Here is a 24,039-nt window from a genome sequence, read left to right on the forward strand (position 1 = left end):
CCCCCTTATACCAGAGCGAAATCGCACGATTCATAAGTTACGATGCGCTTATGGCGCACATAGTACGTAAACCTATATATGCCCTTTAAGCCCTTCCCGTCCCCTCCCCTTTGATTTTTTTATGTAATCTTTTCTTTTTTCTTTTCTCATTGCCATTCGCGGCCGAGCTTCTCAAGCTCCCGGCGGGAAACGCATACGGCGCGTACAGGGGCGCGGCTAACCTGCGCCATACGCTCGCATGTACCCCGTGTTACCAACTGCGTTCAGGCTGGCGAGAGGTATACGGGCTGCTCCATCCAACCAGAAAGCGCGCCGCAAAGAGGCCTGGTTACCCCTGTTGTCCACCTCTGATCGCCCTATACGCTCGACGCCGACCGAATGGAGTGGAAGCGTCACGCAAAGATTTGCAGCGCACGATGGGCGAGCCTTACTCCTCCATTGAACGACTGGCCGACACGAGACGTGGCCATAGACATAGCCTTCGCTGTACTGCACGGAATCGGTGCGCGAGACGGAGTATAAGGTCAAGCAGCGCGGAGGATTGTGTCCTTTTCATCTTCACCGATACCTTTCCGAAGTGCACCGGGACAAATTAATTGCTCGAGGGCACTTACTTTCACGATACACCTCTGCACGCCGCTCGTTCAGCTCGGCCTCGCTATGCTCGGCTTCGTTTGGTACGTAGCGAGCCAATTCCGGCGCTCCCGTGAGGACGAAATGAAGAGAACCGGGCACAAAGGAATGATCGTTCTACCTTGTGTGGGGAACGCGCGATTCAAAGAAGTATGGAGCTCGCTACCTCACGAACGGCTGCATCATGTTTCCCCGCTGCAATATGCACTTCGCTGCTACATGTAACAAGAGCGCTTCCTTAGTATCTGGGGCCGCTGCGAGCATCGGGCTGATTGATATCAGCAACCAAATGGCAGGAAGAAGGTAACAGCGACTCCCTTCGACACGGCTGTATATACCTAAGGAATATAAATGGGAAAGGTTTCTCTCGTATATGTGGCGCTCGAACTGTTTGCGAAAAGAAAGATTTCCTGTTTGACTCCTTTATCGAAGCAGTACACAAGGAGCGCTTACCTGACGCTACGCGCATGCGTTCGCACGTGACATACGCGTATACCGTAACAACGCGAACGTGAAAACCTCAACGAGATATTAAGAAGTGCATTAAATTCTGGGGTCTTGCGTGCCATAACCACGATCTATGATTATGAGGCACGCCGTAGCGGCGGGAACTCCGGATTTATGTTTGACCACCTGGAGTTCTTTAACGTGCACCCAATACGCGGGCTCGTCACATCGCACGGGACCGTCTCTCTGCCTCGCAGCTGACACAAAAGGCCCGTTATACGATAGCCACCACAGAACCGTTCCCTTCAAACCAGGCTTCTCGGTCCTCCTTTGGACCCCCTGCCGCCACGTGTCTTCGAAACTTCTTTCCCGCTACTCCGGGCCCTGCAAGGTTCCACGGCAGCTCACCGAAGTAAAATGCGCGTTCACCCCGTCGGATGGTCGCTCGTCATTTTCGGTGCCCCCTACCGACGTCGTGCTTGTGTCCCGTCTCAAGCCGTACGTTTCAGCCCACAGCCCGTTCCCTGTCTAAGCGCTGAGACAGCGCTCCGTCCGTCGGGGTTCGCATGTTGCAGGCCATTCCCGCATTCAGAAGAAGGCGCTCAGCAGTACGACAGAGATCGACGACGACCGAAAACGCACGTTCGCGCTTGTTGTTATTCTGCCATCCTGGCTGCGGCTTCTCTGCGTATATATTCTGCAGACGTGACTTTGCCGGCTCTTTATCTTCGTCTCAATATACACGCGGCACACTACGTACTATACGGGGCGTGGAATTGACACGCACAGCCGAACGCGTGCCGAAGCCAGTCGATGCGACAAGGTCCGCAGACGCGTCGACGCTAGGCGGCACAAAGTGGCGGATTGATGACGTAACGTTGTAACTGTGGCTCTTGTGAAAGTCTGCAAGGAAGAATAGCGCAAGAAGGAGAGAGGGAGAGAGACAAGTGGTGTAGCGGCCGATAGAGAGAGCGTCGCTCTGCGTGGCCCAATCTGCACTAGTGCCCGGAGTTACGACAGATGTTGTGTCTCGGCCGAACCGACAGCAGCGTTCCAGAGGTGGCGCCACCACCGCTCTTCGCCTACCGCACAGTCAGCCGCCGCGTCCCGACGATGCAGTGCAGACGACGTCAAAAGTTTGCGGGACCTGCGTGCGCAGTGAGCGCACGCGGTGTCGGGTGAACGGAAGATAAGCGAGGTGTAACCCTTTCGGGGCGTCAGGACGGACGCGCAGCGGCCTCGAGTGCGGGACGCAGATATGATAAACAACAAACCGATGTGCAGCGCGAAAGAGCGCGCCGAAGGCAACGATAAGGGCGGCGCGCCCTCATTACGACTCTTTCTGAGCGTCGGTATATGGAACGGCCGGCGTGAGATTTCTTTATGGCAAATCAGTTGCGCAGAAGTCAGCAAGGCGGGGTAACGTTTCATAAAAGAGCAATAAATAAATAAATAAATAAATAAATAAATAAATAAATAAATAAATAAATAAATAAATAAATGTAATCCTCCCCATGGCAGCACGAAGCTGCAAAGGAAAACCATACAACTCGTATAAGTTTCCACTGTAGTTTCGTGATACACTAGGGTGGATGACATCTTTGTAGAAAAATTCGTGAAAGATAACTCTTTCATTCATGAAAGATTTTTACGCGACCGCTGCCGTGTGGTTCAATTGGTAGATCGCACGCCACAAGACATGCAGCTTGGAAAGAGCTGAGATCCATAGGTTATTACAAACTAATAACGTGCATTTCTGAAAGCATATCGCTCCTTTTTTTTTCTTTCTTGTATGTTCTTTTTTTTCAATGACAGCTTAACATAAGGTTTAACGCTCGGTACGTGTTATATGCAGGCTTTGGTGCCTGCCTATGCTGCGTATTAATTCAAGGAGTGTTTCGTAGCATATCTGTTACCGTGTGCCTTCGAAATCATACAGCTAGGCCTAACGAAGGCCGCCTCACCGGCTTGAAGAAAGAAGCGGCCGCGTTCCGGTCGTGAAGCTGGGCGGGCCCACAGTAAGTGGCAAGCGTCGATTTGCGCGTACCAGTTTCATCTGGCTTCGGTCACTGACGAGGTTTCGTCACAGGTATACCCTGGACTTGTTCCATCGAGCGGGAAGTGCGGCCACTTACAGAACGACAGATAAGGGCAGACCCCAGATTTGGCCGAAAGCGTCGGTGTACTGCATCACTAAGCAAGATATCGCGCCGCGCGCCAGCAACAAGAAATGAGTGACAGAAAAAAAAAAATCATTAACAAGGGGCACGCAGTTTCTAATTCCATATTTGGCTGTTAAATATACAACTCGAAGCAGTGGAACAAAGCTCCCGATTGCTAAGATAAAACTGATTTCCTAAGCAACGATACGAAGCCGCGCAGCCCCTTGCCGGTATCACGCGAAAGTCCACTGGCACACCGTGCCGGACAAGTGAGGGGACATGACAGGAAAAAAAAAAGAAAGAATCTCCGCCGTCGCTCTTTCGCAAGAGAACGGCGTACACTTGCACACCAGCTAGCATCCAGGAATGAATGCGCTCATTATTATCTTGCTTGAACCGCTTCGCGGCGGCTTCGCGTAATCGCTCCGCAAGCTGAGGAGGAGAGGGAGGAGGGTTGCGGCCGCCCGCCGCCGCGGGACAGGACGCTTATTACGTGTCTGGCGAACTACAATCGATCGCAACTTCAGCGCCGCTCCAACGTTCGAACGCGAATGCAGTGCAGCATGACTTTTTGCCACGAGTAGTATACCAGCTGCATAACCCGAGCAAGCAATTATACGTACCGATCTCTGCACCATGGAGACGTTTAATCAAAAGGTATCCCCTCTCCCCTCGCTATCGCTGCCTTCCCTTTCCCTTTATATGTTTTTCTTTAATGATTTTTTTCTTGGCCGTAACAGCCGGAAACGCGCGGAACCTCCACCCCACTTCACAGCGTTGCACACGAATGACCCAAACGAAATGGACGAGAATGGAGAGGCGACGTTCCCTCCTCTGCAGTTGCATCTTTCAGACGGCAAATCGCCAAGGTAGCCGCGGCAAGCAAATTGCGAGGCTTTTTTTTTGGCATTCTGCCATGTGGGCATCAAAAAGGAAGAAGAAAAAAAACACCCCCAGAAAATGGAGAAAGACTGAACTATAAGCTGGCATTTCGTAACGCAAGCGGCCCTTCGCATTACGGCGAGTCGTCGCTGTCTCGTCTCGCCTGCTCCGAAACACTTCCTCATTACCCCTTAGGGCTTCCACGCCCCCTTCATCTGCCCCTCGACAAGCCTGTGATGATGGCAGCGTTAAAAAAGCAAACGCAAATCATCGTTTGCAGTTCCGAATGCGGAACGCCAGGCTCCAGTACTACAGCGAACAAGCCGGACATCCGCGCATGGGCCGCGCACGACCCACGCGTCATGGCGTCTCATAGTTTGTGAGGGAAAGAAAACATTCGATCATCGCTACCGATGTAGCTCCGGGAAACTTGTCATTGTTTTCTGATTTTGCCTGCGTTAGTAGGAGGCATAAAGGGCCACTAAAGAGGAATATTACGTTAAGTTCTCATAGCAAATTACGTTCTTAGAATGCAGAAAATGGCTCACACTTACTATGAGCGGAGGCTCGGTAAGAGAAAACTCGCCAGCGTTTGGGACGGGTGGCGACACCCCGTTTCATGTTCCCGCCAATACTCCTCATGACGTCACAAAATTTGACAGCATTTCCCCCGGTTCAATTACTTGCTCAACTTATATTCTCGAATGTGTTATTATTAAAAATAATAAATTAAAAAATATAAGCCTCAACCTAGAAGGATTTGATACCTTCCGCGATGAAAACGCCCCACGAAACTTTTGTTGACATCCGTGACGTCACAATGACGCGCAAGCGTTGCACTTCGGGCCCGAATTGCAAGGAACGGAAGTTCGGCCTTCATTTGTTGTACTGTTATAACCAACTGCTTTGCGACGAAGGAGTGAAGCTGCAGTGCTGAACGAATGCTAGTATAAATTGACTTAGTGCACCACCGCTTCACTGTGCATTTAATGGAGCTGCTACCTACTTCACGCAACATTCTCGAAAGCATAATTTCCAAAAACACAAAAATGAAAAAAGAATCCCGAAATATGACACCCCTCCTCCTAAAGAAAAAGGCCGCTAATGCGTTATATTTTCGTGTCCCGTTAATCCAACGCCGGCTATGCAAAGCCCATTGTGCTGACGGGACAATTGGCGGGTACGCGTATTATTAATAAACTTTAGGCCAGACATCTGTCTGATGTGATTGTGACTCCTCTCCGAAAGCTTCTTGTGTGTTGGTTCTCACAAGAAGGGGTGTGATGTACTTAAATGTCTCAGTTGAGAGCAGCGCCTTGTCTGATGTCCGCACATGTCCTGATGCACGCTCGCGCACTCCGCATGCATCTCACTTAACGCCCCCCTCCTCCCCCCCTCCTCCCCGCGAACACTTTCGATACTCCTGTTTACTTATAGACGCGATAAGGTTCCCGGATAGAGGTGGGGGGCAGGGGGCGAGCCGCTTTATCGTCGTCTCTCGGCGCGGGCCGCTGGAACGTTGCGGGTGGTGTTGTCTAGCTGCCAGCGACGCTGCCAACATTGCGCACTTATCCGCGGGCCCGGCGATAGAGCCGTGGTGCTGAGTTCGCGACGCGCGGAGTTCTTGGCAGGCTGCCTCAGCGTCCGACCGCTCCCAGCCGGCCCCCTCCCTCCCCCCCCCCCCACCTGATGACGTCTCGGAAAAATTTAACGCCCCGCTGCGCTGCCAACTGCCCGCCGGCCGTATAATTCGTGCTAGCCGTTGGACGCGCTTACGGTGACAAAAAAAAATAAAAAAAATTAGGGAGATAAAAAATAAAGCGTTTAGGAAAACAAGAGAGGCGGCGTTGTGCGGTGTGTCCGCACGCCGTTCGCCGTGGGAGCGCGTTCTGTTGCGCTGCTTGTGAGGGAACTGCGCGACCACGACGCAACGCATCGAAGTCCGTGTGCAAGTGCGAGCGTGCGTGGACAATTAAACGCGAGTGCGCTTAATTGTCAGCAAAACAAAGCAAAGGGCTCGTCAATGACTGTACGTCGGAAGTGCCGTTCTTTAAGATCATGTCTACATTCGCTCGACCGCGTACCCTAACCACTGACAGAAAGCAGAGCCGCTTCCCCACATTGCACACCCCTTCCCTCCCCGACTATGTACTTTTTCTATATTTTTCTTCCTTTTCTTCTCGTTTTTTTTTTTTTTTTGCTGCTTTGCAATCTTTAGGCGGAGGAAGTTGCATTGCGCACAGGCTTGAGTGCCTCACACGTCTGATCTCTGTGAAGGGTTGTGAAGTGCAGACCATCTGGCGTCTCACTGGCGAACATTATATGCCGTCAATAACGCGCACTGAACACGGTAAACTTGTAAAAATGGCTTACAGACAGGACATTGACGAAAAAAAACGCGTGCAAGCAAAGCAAACATGACGCTTAGCGCATCTCGAGCACCGAACACACGCACGCATGCACTTAGTGTCAAGGTTATGGGTGCATGGTGTGAAGGTTATACAAGAAAGTCTGAAAGTCAGTGGCCTATATGGCGAGTCGGCGTTCAACATCTCGACAGGTATGCTTCTGCGAATAAGAAACGCGCTCTCCTTCGACCTGTGCCCCGCTGGGCCCGACAAGGTAAACGAAAAAAAAAGAAAATGCAAGAACCAGGATTCAACCCGCGCCGCTCTACGCGAGATATATCTGGCAAGGTCTGGTCGATGCGTCCGCGAGACCTCCCGTCGAAGATCGAGGGGCGCAACATTCGCGGTCTCGACGGGGCGCTCGCATGTCGGCGTTGTTTGCCTTCTTTGCTGCAACACGCGATCAGTCGATGCACGCCTCATGTAAAGCAGATGGCCAGTTCAAGAGAAACGGGGAAAGAAAAAGAAAAGAAAAAAGAATGGTTGCATTCAGGACAGTGAGATTATACTGGTTCATCTGTATTTTCTTTTCTCTTGCGCTCTATACTGTAAAACTTACGTGCCTGTATAGGCGTGTACGTTTCATCCGTTGTCCCCTTTAACGGGCCTAAGAAAGGTTGGCCAATAAGCATCTGTCATGCATATTTGTCTGTCCATGTTTCTGGATACCTCTTGGCGGACGCAGATTTGTTTGTATTGGAGCTGAGATATTTCTTACGAAACAATATTAAAGCAATGTTTTAAAGAAGGAAGAATAAACGAGGACTATGGGACATAGCTGCGCATTGTTCGATGACGTATGCGCGGACTTTAGCTATACCGGGTCTTTTTTTTTTCTTTTTTAGCAGTACCAAATTTTTAAAGGATTGCCTATGGCAGATACCACAGTTCTAACCCTTGATCTAAATTGCTCGACGAGGCGGTCATTACTTCTACGAGAAATCAAAATGTTCCATAGAATAATTAACCTAATTACGCTAATAAGCTTTCTAATTATTTACTTTATGCCACGCATTTCAATCTACGAATTATAGCAGGGGAGTTCACACGGCGTATCCACTTGGAACGAATCGTCTGAACAGCACCAGTTCCGAGATAATAATTTTCAAAGTGTCCGACGAAATGCACTGGCGTTCCAGTTACTTTTGTGATTCAATGAATGAAATAGCGGTTTCTTAAAGAAGGCTTGTGGACTGCCATTCTCAAAATTCCGAAGAGTAACTTTCTAAAGAACGTAAGACAAGGTATGAACAATTTTAGTGTCGTATATAATATGCACGGTTCGGTATGATCTTCTCGGCCGCACACGCCGGCACCGGGATTTCTGCGGCACGAGGCCCTTAACGCCCATCGCGTTAAAAAAAACAAAAAAAGAAGAAAGAAAGAAGAGAGCGCCGACTATAATTTCGCATCATGTCGCCTAGCTGTGGCGCGACGCAGTACGTGAGTAATTTCTGTAAACGAGTGACTTGCGCTGCGCAGAAACTGTGTGGCACAAACCACGCGCACACGTCACCACGCTGGCGCGATGGTGGAGCCCCACGTTACGGCCGTCGCAGATCGGTGGCGCTCGCGAGATGAGACCGGCGGAAAACCGGCCCCGCCTTTGTCCAGCGTCCTTCACCGGCGGGAGAGAGAGCGTTCCTTCGCCGGTTCCCACGTGAAAACGGGACGACTGCGAGACCCGATATATTTGGCACAACGTTCATTACAACAGAGATCAGCAGTGTACGCACCACGGTGACGTATGCACACAGCTCCTCAGCGGGAACGCTAATGTGTGTGCGCACCAGGAGGTTGGGGAGTATGGGGAGGTTCTGCAAGTATCCACGTATAGACATGTCGATTTCATCTGATGCTGGAGTTATGATTGGCTGGCCTGGGGTTCGTGTCAGCAGGAGACAGGCGACTCCAGTCAATCAACACTCAACAGTAGATGAAATGAAAGTGTCCACTAGACGGACACTCGCAGAATACCCCTCCCCCTTCAAGCTTACGCCAGCAGCGGGTGACAGAACACTGCCCTGGCAGCAGGTAGAGCCGATATAGCGGACCCTGGCGGTGCGTTGTTAAGAACGGCCCGCTGACGTGCAAGTTTTGCCAACCAGTTGCCACCGCGGGCGGCAACTTTTCCTGGAGCGTCGCCGCAAACCTCTAGCCACGGCGTGACTAAGTCGACTGTGTGTCGAGAACAATACGCGCGTCCTCAACTCTCCGTCGCTGGAGCCGAGTTCGACGAAGCAGGCTTTCTGCCTGCACTCGCCACCGCCGCCCTGGTCTGCCGCGAGCGGGGAAGCGCCGCGGGAACGTCGACGGAGACCCCTTCCCACGCAGCGTTCTTGCAGTAAGCCCCGAGTTCTGAGAAGACAGTCGGACCTTGGCGGGCTCCGTGAACCTGTGTGTGTAAGCCCTCGCGCAAAGAGGCGGCCGTTTCCGTCACCTGGGTATCGGTGAAGGACCGAGTGTTTATAAACCGCTGTTGTGCGGCTGCTCAGTACACTCTCTCAAGCAGTCATGCTAGACTGACACTCTCTCTGAAGCAGTCATGTTAGGCTGATGTACTTTCTCTCGCAGTCATGCTAGACTGATGAACTGCATGTAAATGCTTTAAATAAACCGATATTCCTCGTTCTCGATGAGAAGCACTCCTTCCCTTCATCAACTTCCTCAGCGTGGATAAGTTGAACGACGGCATGGGTCAGCTACCTCCTTATTCATGCCCGACTGCAATCTTGACAACGGGTTGCGAGCGATGGGATTGAGCCCCCAATCCTAACAGCGTGTACTTCGTCGTTTTAATGCGACATTTTTTGCCTACCCCGACGCACTTTGATCCGGATGGGTACACAACTGTGTCGCCTCGATACGATGGCCGGATAGAAAAAAGAAAAGAAACAAAAAGAAAATTTCGAACCATACGAGAATGGAATACGTGGTTGCAGCACGGACAAACGAGCACCGACCCTCGGCGTCACACTAACAGCCGACAAAAGACACGAAATTCCTGCAACAGTTGGACGCTGGAAGGTGTTGCCTCGAAACAGTGACCACGTAAAAAAGAAATAATATTAACAAAGGGACCCAAATCAAGCTTGCAGCATTTTAAATTAGTAACAGTCTCGGCGTTTTCAATTTCTTTTTATTTTATTGTAAGAACACTATTATTTACGCAATAAATAGATGCACTCCGCCTTCTTTTACACTGCATTTATACAGTGAATTCGTGTTTGGTATTCTAACTACTCGTATGTAGTACCAGGCATGTAACATCAAGAAAGAAAGAAAAAGAAATCTGCTGCTGAGCCTGCGCGTGGCTACGTGCATACCCCCTTCTGGGCTTTTCTGGTGTCTCCCATTATAATCTATCGAGCTCGCTTTCCATCGCTGCTACCAAAGGGCTGGTGTAGAAGTAAATCCCCGGCAGAAGCGCCCACGTAAACTTTGCATCTTCGATTGCGTCAAGAGTAACTTGTGCTGGGAGTAACCATCCTCGGCGCCACGCTAATTTTCTTTCCTTGCACAGTATTTATTGCGTCGATTGTAACATTGCATACGAGAACTCCACAAACACTGTAGCCAACACGTCGGGGAGGGTGGCTGGCTCCCCCCTAGGAGCCAGCCACCCTCCCCGCTAGGCTGCGCGACGCTATTTTTATACTCTGCTTTCAGTCTCTCAGCTCTCTCTCCCCAAGTTCGGCGAATCTGCAGACGTCAAGAGAAACCCAGCGAGGTTCTAACAGCTCCATTGTAATAAAATGAAGTGAACAACGATGTAATGCAAACTGACGAAAGTGCGCTCGTGTCGTGCGAATGCTCTCGCGCGACTTTGACAATCAACGCGTATAGATTCGTTCTGCAGGAATAGTTTGCAGCAAAACGCACGGCGCGTCTCTGGAGAGCTAATCCTACATGCGCGGTCCATGCATGCGCCGTCAATACCAGAACATCAGGAAGACGGCGACGGCGCGAACACGTCTGGAGTGTCCATATATTTGGTATCGCAGAAAACACATTGCGCATACGTTTTACCGGAGGCCTGTAGTTATGAGCGAAGAGCATCGCCGTACCGAGCGGGAGAGGACTGCAATTGCCGTGGTATCGAGGACTAGGGAGAGGAGCACGCCTTCTTGCGGTGAACTCAGCAGCCCAAGGAATAATGCTTGCTTCGTGACACACACACACACACGCACACACGCACGCAAGTAAAAAAACAAAAACAAAGACGACGAGTATTACATTTATTGGCTGCGCTGCGAAATGTTTTTTTTTTTATTCCTTCGGCGGCTTTCGCGTGACCGTCCTCCAACAAGGCCTGTATTTTGCACCACTGAATACACGCGTATAAGGTAATTAAAAGGAAGAAAGAAAGCTCGCAAATTCCTGATAAAGATCGACCTTCATGACCAAGAAGGCAATGTACAGGCGATCTGACGGTTTGAAATGTTCACGCCATAAATGTGCAAAACTATATCGTAGTTCATATATTATATGCGCAGTCAAGATCACCGCAACCACCTGTTTTTATTCTCTGCCACATGCTGCGAACCTTACGCAGGAAACGCAGTGGATGAAATGAGAAAACAGGATACTGGTGGTATCTATCTCGTGTTGAGGGTCTTGCGGGATTTCTGACAGCGAGCTATGTATATATATACATATATAGTGTGTGTGTGTGTGTGTAAATCATATGCCGGTTTCCTGTGCGATACACACAGCGAGCAAAATAATATAGGGGCGTGCTTTAGAGCAACCTGTTCGCATTGTGATATTACTGCAGATTGAATGTTCGCATTGTCGTTTTATTTGTAGTCGCCGCACGACGAATTTTTATTTCTAGTAGCTTAAAGGTCAGTGACCCCCTCCCCCCCCTCGAACTTTTTCTTTTTGTCGTCACGACCTGCACCATAGCTCACGCGGTTTCCGATACAAGACGACCCCTTAAAACCGACCGTTAAGTATCAGCGCTATAAAAGCGGTGCCCAGCAAACAAACCGGCGTAAATTGGCGCCTTTCCGGCGCATTTGACAGGCCTGTTAACCGAACGCTTGAAGTACGCGTCGTTAGTACATGTAGAAATAATACGAACTTCGCTAGAACGCCGTCGTTGCCACATGCGCAGTTGCACCGGCGAACTAGTCAGCAACAACCGTTGTCATCTAAAATAGCACGACATTTAACACGCAGACTGCAATGACGATACTATGGTTCTGACTACTATGGTTCTATGGTTATGACGATCAATGATACTATGGTTCCTGGCCGTGCCATAGTTCTGCAGACGCGAACTGGTGGCCCTTATATCTAACTTTTCGTTAACGCATGGAATGTGTGTTGTCAGCAGACGACGTAATAATTACGGGTGGGCGAATACTCGAAGTTTTGAATGCGAACCGAATATTACGCCCTAACTATTCCTATTCAAAAATGAACTATTTGGTAATTTAGAACAATCGAAACTAACCAAATAGTTCGCATAAACCTGCTGTTAATCCGGCTACGGTTCTCCACCAAGCTTAAACAAAGCGGAAATAGTCGGAAGTGAGACAACGACAAACGTTTTCTCAAAGCAATGCAGTTGGAGAATGGGTTGCCCTAGCTTTGCTTTCGGTTTCGCGGCGGAAGTCTACGCGAGAACCTGCAATTCTCTGCTTGCAGTTCGCCATTCTGTGGTTTTGGAAGTGTAGTCATGTAGCAGTTTTATCTTTTACGCTATACAACCAGTGATGTTGCCCTTGCAACGGCCAGTTTTGCATTGAGTAATGACGTACGCACGACATCGTGGTGGAGGGCAGTCAATAAAACCAACCAATATAACGACACGTTGTTATTTACTAATCAATTTTATTGCAAGACATCCGACGAGAAGAATCTGCCGATTGGCCATTACGGAGGCTGTTTTCAGTGGCGGCGCTGGAACACCGTGCGTACAGCCATTTCTGGTTTGCGCCCACGATGTCGTAAGTACAGAATTACTCATTTGCATTTGTCTACGGCACACGAGTCCTTTAGCAGCTTGTGTTTTTTTTTCCTTTCCCACAACTTCTTTGTTTTTACCAACCATTTATTTAGCGTTTTCCGGAAAGCTAGCCACAAAGAAGCCATTAATACTCGAAAAACTTGTTTGCAACGAGACTTTCAAAAAAAGATGCACAAATAGCCTAATATCTTTAATGCCATCCTGTGATTTTGTGTTTAAAACTGATCCTTTGTCGCTGATTGTTAGCTGTCCTTTTTGCACTAGCCAGTATAGGTGTAATAATCTTGATCAGAGTTCAGGTGTGGCAACACCGGAGTTGGAATACTTCCAAAATCACTCCTCATTTTTCAAATGCCGGGAATGGAATGGGCTGATGGCAACAGTGTGATCGATCGAATGGGGATGAAATGGGAGCCCAAGGTTCTCGAATGGAGTTAGAATGGAATGGGCACAGTCCTGGAGCGCGAGGTGTTGATTTTAAGCGAGACCAGAAAACCGATAAATTTGTCAGTTATACTAACCTGGACTTCGTCAATTTATCACATATCTGAATTTTTAGCAGAAACGGCTCTTTCTGTATCTACCTCTGTTACCACCCCTACCGTGGTAATTTACACAACACGCTTTTCTACACATTCCACACTTCTGATGTCCCGGGACGTTTTCTCCGTTACAATGTTGAAGCAGTTTTACAGACAGCAACTATTATTTAGAGCTAGTTTCTTAACGGAAGGAGCTAAGTTGCATTACTCCATAATTTTAGGGAGTTGCCAAGAATCATTCGATTCAGCAAGAGCATGCTTGACCCACGACAAAGGGATGGAGGCCGAAAACGACCATGTAGGAAACGGTTGCACCTTCCGCGAGTACTTCTCAGATATTTTCGTTGTGGACAGTGTTCACGTAGAACAAGAAAATATACTTGGCACTCACTGGATTACGCTTGTACCACATTTTGAAACTGAACTGCTCTGACAAGTTATTGTAAGCATGCCGCCATTATCCAAGTTTCCGTTAGTGTGGCGCAGCCTTTAGTAATCGCCAAAATTACGCATCTTAGACTCAGGTGTCGGAAGAATAGAAGTATCGATACATTAGGGGTAAAAAAGACAATGTAGGGGTAAAATGTTGATAGATACGAGAAAAACAGACCTATTCAGGCATCAAGGCCTGCCAATCTTGTTTCCTTTCCTTGCCTCTCATTTGACACGTGCATACACTTATAAGCCTGTACAGCAGCTAACAACTTTTCTTTTACACTTTCCGGACTTGCTACCTGTAATGTAAACCAGCAATACTGCCGGGGCACACGCCGCTGCCAAGCACATCTTTTCGAAAACACACCGACGCGAGGAATAAAAGTACGTGCAAGAATGCAGGGCTACCGCTGGAATCAAGTTTCAGAAGCTGGGCTCAAGGTTCCGAATTCCGCTTAGGTAGCGAGATGACTTCGGCCTGGCCCTGTGATGAGGAGTCTGCACGAAAAGCCCGTTATACATGCGACGGGCCCCTCTCTCCCCAGTTCTAAAAGGAATTCCCATTACGAAGAGGGTGTTCATCAACGACCGAAGCGAGCAGCGAAGTTTTATACCGAGGCGCCCCCCCCCCCCCCCCCCCCCGCTTATTTCTAGACCCGGCACATTTAAGCTGCGCCTTCGCGGTGAAGTCCCGCAAGCGATCGCCGCAGGCATTGCCAACCCTGCGTGGAACAGCGTTGCCTTTTTGCTCACCGGCCAGAAGTGTTCCGCGGACTTGGAACGGTTGCAAAGCCAATGAAGCAGCCGTCCCGCCGTTCACCACTGCGTCCAGGATCTGAGAGGCCCGGGAATGACGCGAGATTAAGGGACCACGTCCTCGAGTCCCATGGTGCAATAGGCGACGCTGAGGGCACACAGACTGCGCGGGGCACGTAATCCAAGAAGCGGGTGCGACGATTGCAGTCGATGAAGAGGCACTGGGGGGCGGTCACCACCACAGATCACGCATCCATCCTGTTTACAGCTCCGGTAGCACACGCGCACAAAACACACGCACACACACAAACAAAACAGAACACTGACGCGCGCGCACACACCGGTGAGAGGCCAATTCACTCACGACACCACCAGAGGCAGGAACCGCAAGATTTCACTGAGAAAAAAAAAAGTAGGGGCAGGCAATCGGCACTCAAACAGGTCAGATCAGTGCAGAGGACGACAAACCGTCGACGTTTGAGCACAACGGCAGCTGAAGAAACGAGGAAAAGTGCGCCACTGCAGAAGCTGCCGGAGCCGTTGGACTCGCTGAGGGGAAGCACGCGAAGACACCGGTACGCGACGCCGGCGGCCAAGACGGCAAGCTACTGCACTGCGCGCGAGATCACCGCGGGCACAGGTATGAACGGGAGGCGCGCCGCGCCGGTCGGGGCGAGCGAAGTCGTGGAAGTCGCGCGCACGCACGCACACACGTACGGCCACCGCCGCTGGTTGGCTGTTCTGCCTTCGCGCCGGACCGAACAGGTGGCGGTGGGTAGGGGAGGGGAAAAAAATGAAAATGGGCGAGGCAGCATAAGGAAGCCTGCGCGCACACAATGAGGCGCGTCTGAATAACCTGCCGCCATCTGGTGGGATGCGCCTAAACTGCTCAGCCGCGCTCCCGTCTCCATCCTCCCGGGCGCTCTTTCCCCTACGACTCGTTCGGCCTTGCTCCTGCTCCGCGAAAAAGAAAGAAAGAGTATCATTGTGTCATTGTGTCGGGCCTGTGTGTGTGGATGGCAGAGCGTGGCCTGCGCGGAGTATCCAGGGGCCTTATGCGCGAGCGGATGTGGCTCGTCGGCGGGGTTTCCACCGCTTCGGAGCGGCAGTGAGCCGGGCGTTCCCTCGTCGATAGAGAAAACGAAGCGGTCGTTCTTTTCTCTTGCTACTCTGAGCGCTGTCGCCCACCTGTTGCGAATAGCAGCGCATCGCGAGAGAGGGAGTGAGTGTGTGTGTGATCGCGGCAGCCGCGTAAGAAAACGGAAAAAGAGAGAGGGGGAAGAAAAATAGGGGGAAGAGCGCCTTTGTCGGCTACGGGAGTCTCTCAGATGTGCTCCGTCGGAAACGCGCCCGCGCTCAGTTGAATCGCACGAAGCACTCAAGCTAAATAGAAATAAACATAAAACAGGCACAAGGAAACATAACGGCATGGAACGGAGAGCACTCGGACGGTGCGTAAATAATCCTGAGTTGCCCAATGTATCATGTATGCTGATTTTGATGCGCGAAATGATAATAGAAGTGCGGGAAGCCTAATGCAAACCCCATATTTGATATTTTTTTATATGATGGAGTGAAGTTTCTGCAATGGATAGTTTAGCAAACCAATTACTAAATAATTAATTAGCAGAGCAATGAAGCCTTAGAAGACAGAATATGTAAATTAGTTTTTACATGTGTACTCTCCATGGCCAGAAATAAATGTCAACAATTTGTTCAATTTTTTCTTGATGTAACGCTGTATATCCCTTCACAAGGATACGAATAGTTATTGCCTTTATGTTTTCACAAGAGCCTCAGAGTAGTGGCTTGTTCTGTAATTGAATTCTTTCCTGCTATCTTGGTAGTCAGCTCTCTAGCAAAATGTATACGTCCCTATCTATCTTCCTCTCTTCCTTCCTTCTTCCTTTCACCCTTTCTTTCTCTCTTTTTTTTTTCTTTCGCGGGGAAAACGAGGCAGCTACAGGGAACGTCCCTTAGGATGCATTTGTGCTCTTGCAGGGGCACAAAGTAACAACAGTTACTGAGCAGTGCAGTAGCTTTCGAGTGAAGACCAACCAATCTTCATCGAGCAATGATCGAGTTAGCATTCGTTCTGCTGTAGGACTTGGGTTGCTAGGTCGTGTGAAGGGGCATGTTTTAGAGGTGTTGCTTATCGTGTTCACTGGCTTGGAGCACCTGCATTTGTATGTTTATTTTTTGTATTATTGCTATCTGATATTAAAGGACGAATTCTGTAATTTACACCAAATTTTCTAAGTGTTTTCTGATTGGCCTTCACTTGGCTGTCTGTTATGTGGAATTATCTTATAAAGGCAGTAAAGAAAAATGTTCAGAGAGAGAGAGAGAGAGAGAGAGAGATACAGGGTGGGAAAAGAACGGAGGTTAACCGGAAGAGCTTCTGGTTTGCTATGTTAGGTAACGCTGAGTGGGTAACCAATACTTGGCTATTGGCGTCCCATTAGTTAGTATGTTAGGAGCAGCTATCATATGTTAGTAGCAGCTGTTCGCTGCCTACGTACGGTTGCGCTGAAACTTCAGAAGGCTGTTCGCCCTGAGGGTGTCAAGAAACAGTCGTTCTAGCAGCAGCAGTCAGCCATCTTTTATATGGCGGAGGCTGCGGTGTTGCCATCGAAGACAGCTGGTAGACCGGCCGTCGACAGTGCTTGTGGCAGAAGATGCTAGGTTATCAGTGATTGAGTTTCTACATTGATCCATAAATGTCGAGTGATTTGTTCTTGTGCAGTCAGTGGAATATACTTGGATGGTGCTAAGTTCAGTAATTTTTTGCGGGGATTTCTTGTGACTTTGCACGTTTTCACGACCCAAATTCACAAAAAATGAACGCTGCCTCTATATATCGCGGGCACATTGCGGAAGGGGAAATATTTTATGACTAGGCCTGACCATCGTCACGTGAGGCTCCGTCGTTTTCCTCCCACCGACTTCGGGCAGCCCGAAAGCGATGCCGCCTGGTTAGCAACAGAGTTAGCACACTTCTGGTGTCGCACAATGTTCCGTAACTGGGGCGGTGGTTTTCAATGTATGCGTTGCAGCCGCGCTTAATTCCTACCACGGTTGTTTGCCAAGGGGCCACACTTCCTGGCAGATTTCCAGGGGTGAATCTCCGCATGGCTGCCATTGGCTGTTTTCGAGCAGACGCTCTTTCGACGCTAGCGCCAAGGTCCCCTTCAGTTACGGCCCTAACAGGCGGGCGATGCTCTAGCAAAATGGCGGCGCACACGATTGTTTACGTTGTCATGGCAATAGGAACAGCATCCGCGCGGCGCCTCGTCCCCCTAGCGGTATTTTTTTTTTATGCTGACCCGCTCCGCTCCCTTTCCCCCATGCCGCGCGCGCCGCTTGCTTTTGTTTTTGCCTGTACGTGGCGCATTCTGGTTGTATTTTTTTTTCGTATCGCGCGCGCACGCGCTATGGCGCACCACGAGCTGGCGCGTGGTTCGCCGTGGGCTATGCGATGGCACGCACGCAGTCTTGCCTATACTTATACCAGCTTGTGCAGGGCATAAAAAATTCCACTTCCAACCCAACAGATCTCCGGTCTCGCTTTATTGACTTCGTTTCCGAAAACAAAGATTTTTCTTATAGCGTGGTGGTGATACACGCTCAAAAAATAAACAGAAGTGAAAGGTGCAGGCCATATACATGAGTAGTAAACGCAAAAGTTCACAGACAGTGAACTGACAAAAACAAAACGCTAAAAAACGCGAAGCCCGTTTCATGTACACACGCACATATATATAAAAATCAAGATTTTTATATAACGCCCTCAGATCAAAACGCAGACGAGCTTCTAATATATGCACTAAGATATTGCACAAAACTGGACTACGTGTATGACATAGTCATGACAACTAAAGAACGGGAAAGCTCACTGGTAATGGCAAAAACAATGACACGCAAAATACCTAAAAATAGAATAAAATGAAGATTGATTAAAGCCATACAAAAAAAAAAACACGAGCTTACTTATAAACCTGCACAAAACTACATGAAATGCGTGACATGTTCATTACTACTGAACAAAATGAAAAAGACAGGCGAGGGAGTGGTGAGGGAAGGTGAGGAGAGAGGAGTTCGGGGGGGGGGAAGGGCTCGGCCACCTGGATTGGCGCGCGGTCGCGCGACGATCTACGAGGCCATCAAGGGAAATGGATTTTCTGCTCCGCCCTCCTCATAGATGGCGCCAATTACCTCTGCCACCTAAAGCCCCTTGATAATTTGAAAGTAGCGCCATTCTGTGAACTCTGCCGCCGCGCCGCCAACCCTCACACATCCTCCACGCCCGCCTCTCCACTCGGCGCTTTTCTGACCGATGATTGGCCGCTCCGGCCGGCCACAGCCGTCGCCTTGGAAACGCGCGCGAAAGCGTCGCTTTGCTTGTGTTGTTGTCTTTCTTCGGCGCCATGGGCAGGCCGTGTTCCTTTGTCGCGGGTCGAGCTTTATTCAGCTAATTCTAACTCTGCATTTCGCACCGCGTTATGCCGGGTTGCTGCGCATTTCAGTGCACAAGCCGGCGTGAAAATGGCTTCATGCTTTTCACGATTCCTCGAGGGAAGAACGACATTAGTCGCAGAACAAAGTGGATTCACAACATCGGACGTAAGGACTTCACTCCGACGAATCACACCGTCCTCTGCGAGGTACTGTGGATTGATTGGTGCATAAACTTAAGAGTGCTTAAGAGTGCGAATGCAAATATTTGTTCGAACTGAGGCTTCTGTGAGGGCACTTACCGTGACCAGTAGCAAGTGTGGAAGCAAAAGTGTCGGCATGCATGCTCCGGTATCCGGAATACGGTAAAATATTTGAACCTTTGCTGCTGGTGCATATGGCAGCAATACAGCGCGTGTCATCAGCCAGGCTTCTACAAGTAATAAAGGCAGCATCTACAAGGATTTACGCGCATTCGCTGTCCTTGAGCCGATTCGTTGCATTTCTACTTTAAGGGATCTAATATTATATTCATATGAAGCTTTCATTTCTTCACCGACTTGAATGCTTTTCTGTGTTGCCTGAATGTATTCTAGTAATATATGTCGTATTTGTATATATATTCTAATTCTTTGCGTGATAATCTTGTTTATTTCATTTGCTGTACATGAGCTTTTTGTTGTACCACCTGCCCAAAACTTCGTTTCCTTTAGTTATGTTATGTTGTAAAATTTTAATGTTGCATCTGGTGCGCTACTCTGAATAATATTTGTTCCTTTTTCAAGCATATCGTCTGGAGGCTAACACCATGCAATGTTTCACGTTACTGGGTTCGAGCTTATGCTACTTCTAACCGGCGGTTTACATAAATATTTTTATTTTCCGAAGTGTGTGCCATCCTGGATGTTTTGTGTGTTTTCCGTGTAACGTTTCAGGAGTCACCTGCAATAAAAATTGCATCTGGCCAGATATGTGCTGGTGTGTCACAGTGGCTGTGTATTCTATGCTTCAGACCTGTACTCTGCGTCTGAAATTTGTGTTGGGGTGGCACGATGTTTTCAGTAAGTAGCTGAAAAAACTGGCAAAACCCTGCCGCCCTCTCAGACCTATGGTAATGGCTGCGGCTGGCAGCTTTTCCAGCTCTTACGAAACAGCTTTATTGGCGAATTGCAAAAGGAATGACATCTGGGAGAGTCATTAATGCCACAGATTGGAAGAAAATGTGCAAAGGAGGACCAAAACTTCGCGCAAATAAGCTTTGAGCATCTTCTTGCCTGCTATGGATCTTTAGAGCGATGAAGGCCTTCGTGTGACCGCCGCGACTGTGAAAGTCTACCGCGATTCCGAGGTCTAGCGGCACGTGAGGAGCGAGTCAGCAGAGATGCCTTTTAAGGCTGACTTTCATTCGCCATAGGTGAAATCTTTACAAATTATATTTAGTTATGCTATCAAAATAACGTCAGATTCTTAAGCTCTGTGTTTCTAAAATAGTACGAATTGTTTCCTTGAAACCGACCCAGTCATAGAATGGCTAAATCCTTTCTTATCGTCCTTTACGGCGCTGAATATTGCATCACCACGGGCGTCTGAGGCACTAATTGAATGCATTCGATGTGCTACACTGAATAAGTCACAGAGACAGCATCACAAGCTTCCCATCTCTTAATCTACTCGTCCGTTGCCGTCAGCAATCATTCATAAATTTCAAGCCAACCCTTGGCTACGCTCACTTCTACAGTAGTCAATAAAAATATACCTCTCTTGAGAGCACGAAAAACCAGAAAAAAATTGTTCTCTTTCAAGCTGGAATCAAATTTCTATAGCCCAGGTATTAAATGCGCGGCATATGCATTACACCGAGGCCCCAAGCCTTTTAGGACTGAACCCCTCCCCCCCTGCCCACCCCCAAAAAAGATCCATAATCACGTTAAAGCAAATTTCGCAACATTTTTGCGGCCACTGTCCTGCTTCTGAAGCTTCACGCACGCAATGACGTCCAACTAAATTACCGCAATCTCTGCCTGGCTCGACTGCAAAAAGATAGTGTCATAAAAAGTACTTCCGCGAAAATGCAGCGCTAGTTGAAATTAAATTTAACGGAGCGTCACTGTGTCGAAAAATATTAAAGAATGTACAAATTTAAATTAGATACTGCGCTAATTAAAGCTCTGCCCTGTTGAAGTGACCAGTATAAAGATATCAAAGCCAATGTGGGCTATATACAGTACGCTGCGATTGTTAATTCATGCCGCAAACGCGCACGTTTAGCGCTTTCATTGCTCAAACAAGAAGGTGATAAATGTGGATCATGGTAGAGTCAAGCACATTGCATCCCTTTCTAGTGCTTTCGTTCAATAATAGAGCGAGAAAAAAATCCCAAAGTTAGGTGCGATCACGGGTGCCAGCTAATGCATCGGGCCGGCGAGCGCGCGATGGCCTGCGAAACGTGCCGTGCGCAGCGCGCACAGCCGGTGGGCGAGGAGAATCGAGGAGGAAAGCGCGGGAGTGGAGGAGAGTGTCGCTACTTTCAGTATCAAGGGGTTTTACTGCCACCGCTTAGGATGAAGCCAACTGCGTCGTCTGCTACGGCGGCCGCCATTCTCGCTCCCACTGCACACAGGTATCGTTCTCGCTTACCGCTTCTCAAGGATGCGTAAACTGTGAAAAATAGGGAAAGTGATTGCGCATTTCACTTCCGCATGGATAGAAATACATTCTAAATGTTTGTTGGAAAAGGCTTTTTGTTAACAAAAAGGAACAACAGCAGCGAAAGCCAACGATGTCGACCGGCAAAAGGGGAAGCGTGTATACACGAGATGCGTCGTTAACTTCATGGAGAATACCAGGGAATCAAACTTATGCTGACGGTTATTAATCTGTCGTTAATCCACTAACCTCACTGGTGCGTAAAAATGGCAGCCCTCCCTAACAAATTTGTGTTGTTAACTACTCGCGCCAAGCGCTCATCTTGCCAAAGAAGCAGGTGAAAACAATTCCTGAAAGTGTTTGTGCACCCGAGGTTTACGATAACTGAATTGCGATAAAGAGCGCCGTTAACTAAGCTGCGGAGTGTGCGATAGACAGCGCCAAAACACTATGAGATAGGTTAAATCTCGATGACAGCAGCTGAGGTGAGTGCATATTCCACGAACCGCAGCGGAAATTGGCAGGCCCGTCTGCACACTCCTCCCACTATGTTTACTCTCAGCGCACAAAAAACTCCATAATCCACTGCGTATAGGCGGGATGTTTTGGTTCAGAATTTATTTGCGACCGCGCCGCAGTCCATTCCAGACATATAAATCTGCTGATTTCGTTTTTAGTTTATTACCAACTATGGGGTAGGAATGAAGTTGATGAAATGCGTCAGGCAAGACCTGTCCAAGCATGTAGGGGCTTTTCAAGTAAATTTTTGTTATGAATGTCCCAGCGCAAGCCAGTGTAGCTGCCGCGGTGGCTCAGTGGTTGCGATACTCGGCTGCTGATGCAAAAGACGCGGGTTCGATTTCGGCCACGGCGGTTGCATTTCTATGTGGGTCAAATGCTAGATGACCTGTGTACTGTACGATGTCAGCGCACGTTAAAGGACCCGAGGTGGTCGAAATTTCCGGAGCCCTCCATTACGGCGTCTCCCGTAGCCTGATTCATTTTGGAACGTTAAACCTCATAAACCAAGCTAAACCAAAGCAAGCAAGTGTATTTATTCAGTAAAAGAAAATGAGCAGATGGAGTGTACGCACCAGAGTCTTGGTTTCCAAATAAATAAAACCTATCAGCAGCAGTAATAGAATATAAGCTGTCACCTGTTCGTTGAGGCATAACAATGTAATTTGTATGTTTATGAACGAGCCCGAAATTCAAGTAACACAATATATTTATTCACTGTTCATGAACCCACAGATGACAGTTACCAAATTGCTTTAATGAGAACATGGACGTAAACATTATTGCACTTGTAAAATTCAACATTAATGTTAAATAGCAGACCATTATTTATAAAACCATTGGGATGACATGGGCATACCCACCTATATACGGGCTTCAGACTCAGCAAAAATTTGCTGAACTTCAGAGTCCACATTGCTTACGCAAGGCTTACTCCTGCACAAGTCTTGCTGCCATGGCCACTAAGATGAGTACTTGGAATTTGTCCAAGATGAATTCGTAGCCTCACTCTGGCGTACGCAGCGACCAAAATTTTGCTTATTCATTCCTGGTGAGCCATGCATGTCTTCAGAGAGGGTTTGTCTATTTCTTCGAGATATGCAATAAGAGCACGAAGCAGTGACTTCACGGTAAAAAATTTGTCGGTGCACCATGAGTTAACAGCGGTAAAATGTTCCTTGTAGTTTTTCAGCGCTTTCATGACATCATTGCTGGGGTAGACGAGGTTTTGCCCATCGCTGACATATTGCTTGAGTTGACTTAGGGAAGCATATTGATCATCATGGTTGTCAGGGAGAGCAGCTTTGCACGGCGCACAAGTTACAGACTTCAAAATTCCTTTCAATATAAAGCACCCAAGGTTGAACAAGATGCGACATTCGGTTGACGTGAGCTCTTCAATAAACAGAATTTCCGAGTCATTTATTTTCTCGACTTTGCGTAAAGCACATTTTTTCTTGCCTTGTGGAAGCTTATCAACAAGATATTTGCGGTCATCGAGTTCATAGCTAGTTGACCTCGGAGTGTGAAGAAATTGACTGACACTGACGAGTCTGAGTGCGCACTTCAAGTCATATGCAGTGGGCACTGGTTTCATGAGCCGCACCACAGAAGAAATGTTTTCTAGGCAGTCTTGTAGCAGCCTGCTCGTGAGAAGTAATTCATACCCATCACTGCCAAGAAGCATTTCTTGAAGGCGAAGAAGAGCCGTTGTCGCAATCAGGACTCCCGTTTGTGGCGGCTTCCACTGGGAGCCAATGCCCATTTTGAGTTCTCTAATCGTGTCTGCTGCCATGCGTAAAGTGTCCAAAGCCGCATGGTACTTTGTTATGTTTCTGCGGCTTAGAGCCATCGTGGGATGGCGCGATTCTTTAATCAGGAAGCGAATAGCTGGTAGGGCTTCGCGGAAGAGCTGGACAGGGATTCCAACTTTCATCTTGGTGAAGTGGCCACAACTAATGTGGGCTTCTTATAAATTTGGTGCTACTTTAAGATCCATGGCAGCGTCGTAATCCAAGACGGCCTGTACGTGCTCCAGTTTTCTTCGAGGCCGTCAATCCATTCTGGCATGCTGTTGCATCACTGAGTGTGAAAACTTTAGAGCTTAGAAGCTGCCCTCTCAGATTCTTAAGGACATATGCGGGGTCCGAGATGAAGAAAAGTTCCTTGCCTACTAA

General features: G+C 48.6%; 1 protein-coding gene across 12 annotated transcripts in view; it reads right to left on the reverse strand.

The window, feature by feature from the left end:
* The window catches only part of LOC142579884 (uncharacterized), a 654,396-nt gene extending 639,422 nt beyond the window's left edge, over nucleotides 1-14,974 (reverse strand). For 8 of the 12 annotated variants that reach the window (XM_075690537.1, XM_075690531.1, XM_075690535.1 and 5 more), the window contains exon 1: nucleotides 14,240-14,973. The gene's annotated coding sequence lies outside the window, so the exon portion shown is untranslated. Of the gene's footprint in view, nucleotides 1-14,239 lie in introns of all 12 variants that reach the window. The other 4 variants (XM_075690542.1, XM_075690540.1, XM_075690536.1 and 1 more) reach the window with 2 other exon arrangements.
* Nucleotides 14,975-24,039: the final 9,065 nt, after the last annotated feature.

This window comes from Dermacentor variabilis, chromosome 4 (assembly GCF_050947875.1).
Source record: "Dermacentor variabilis isolate Ectoservices chromosome 4, ASM5094787v1, whole genome shotgun sequence".
Taxonomy (NCBI): Eukaryota; Metazoa; Arthropoda; class Arachnida; order Ixodida; family Ixodidae; genus Dermacentor; species Dermacentor variabilis.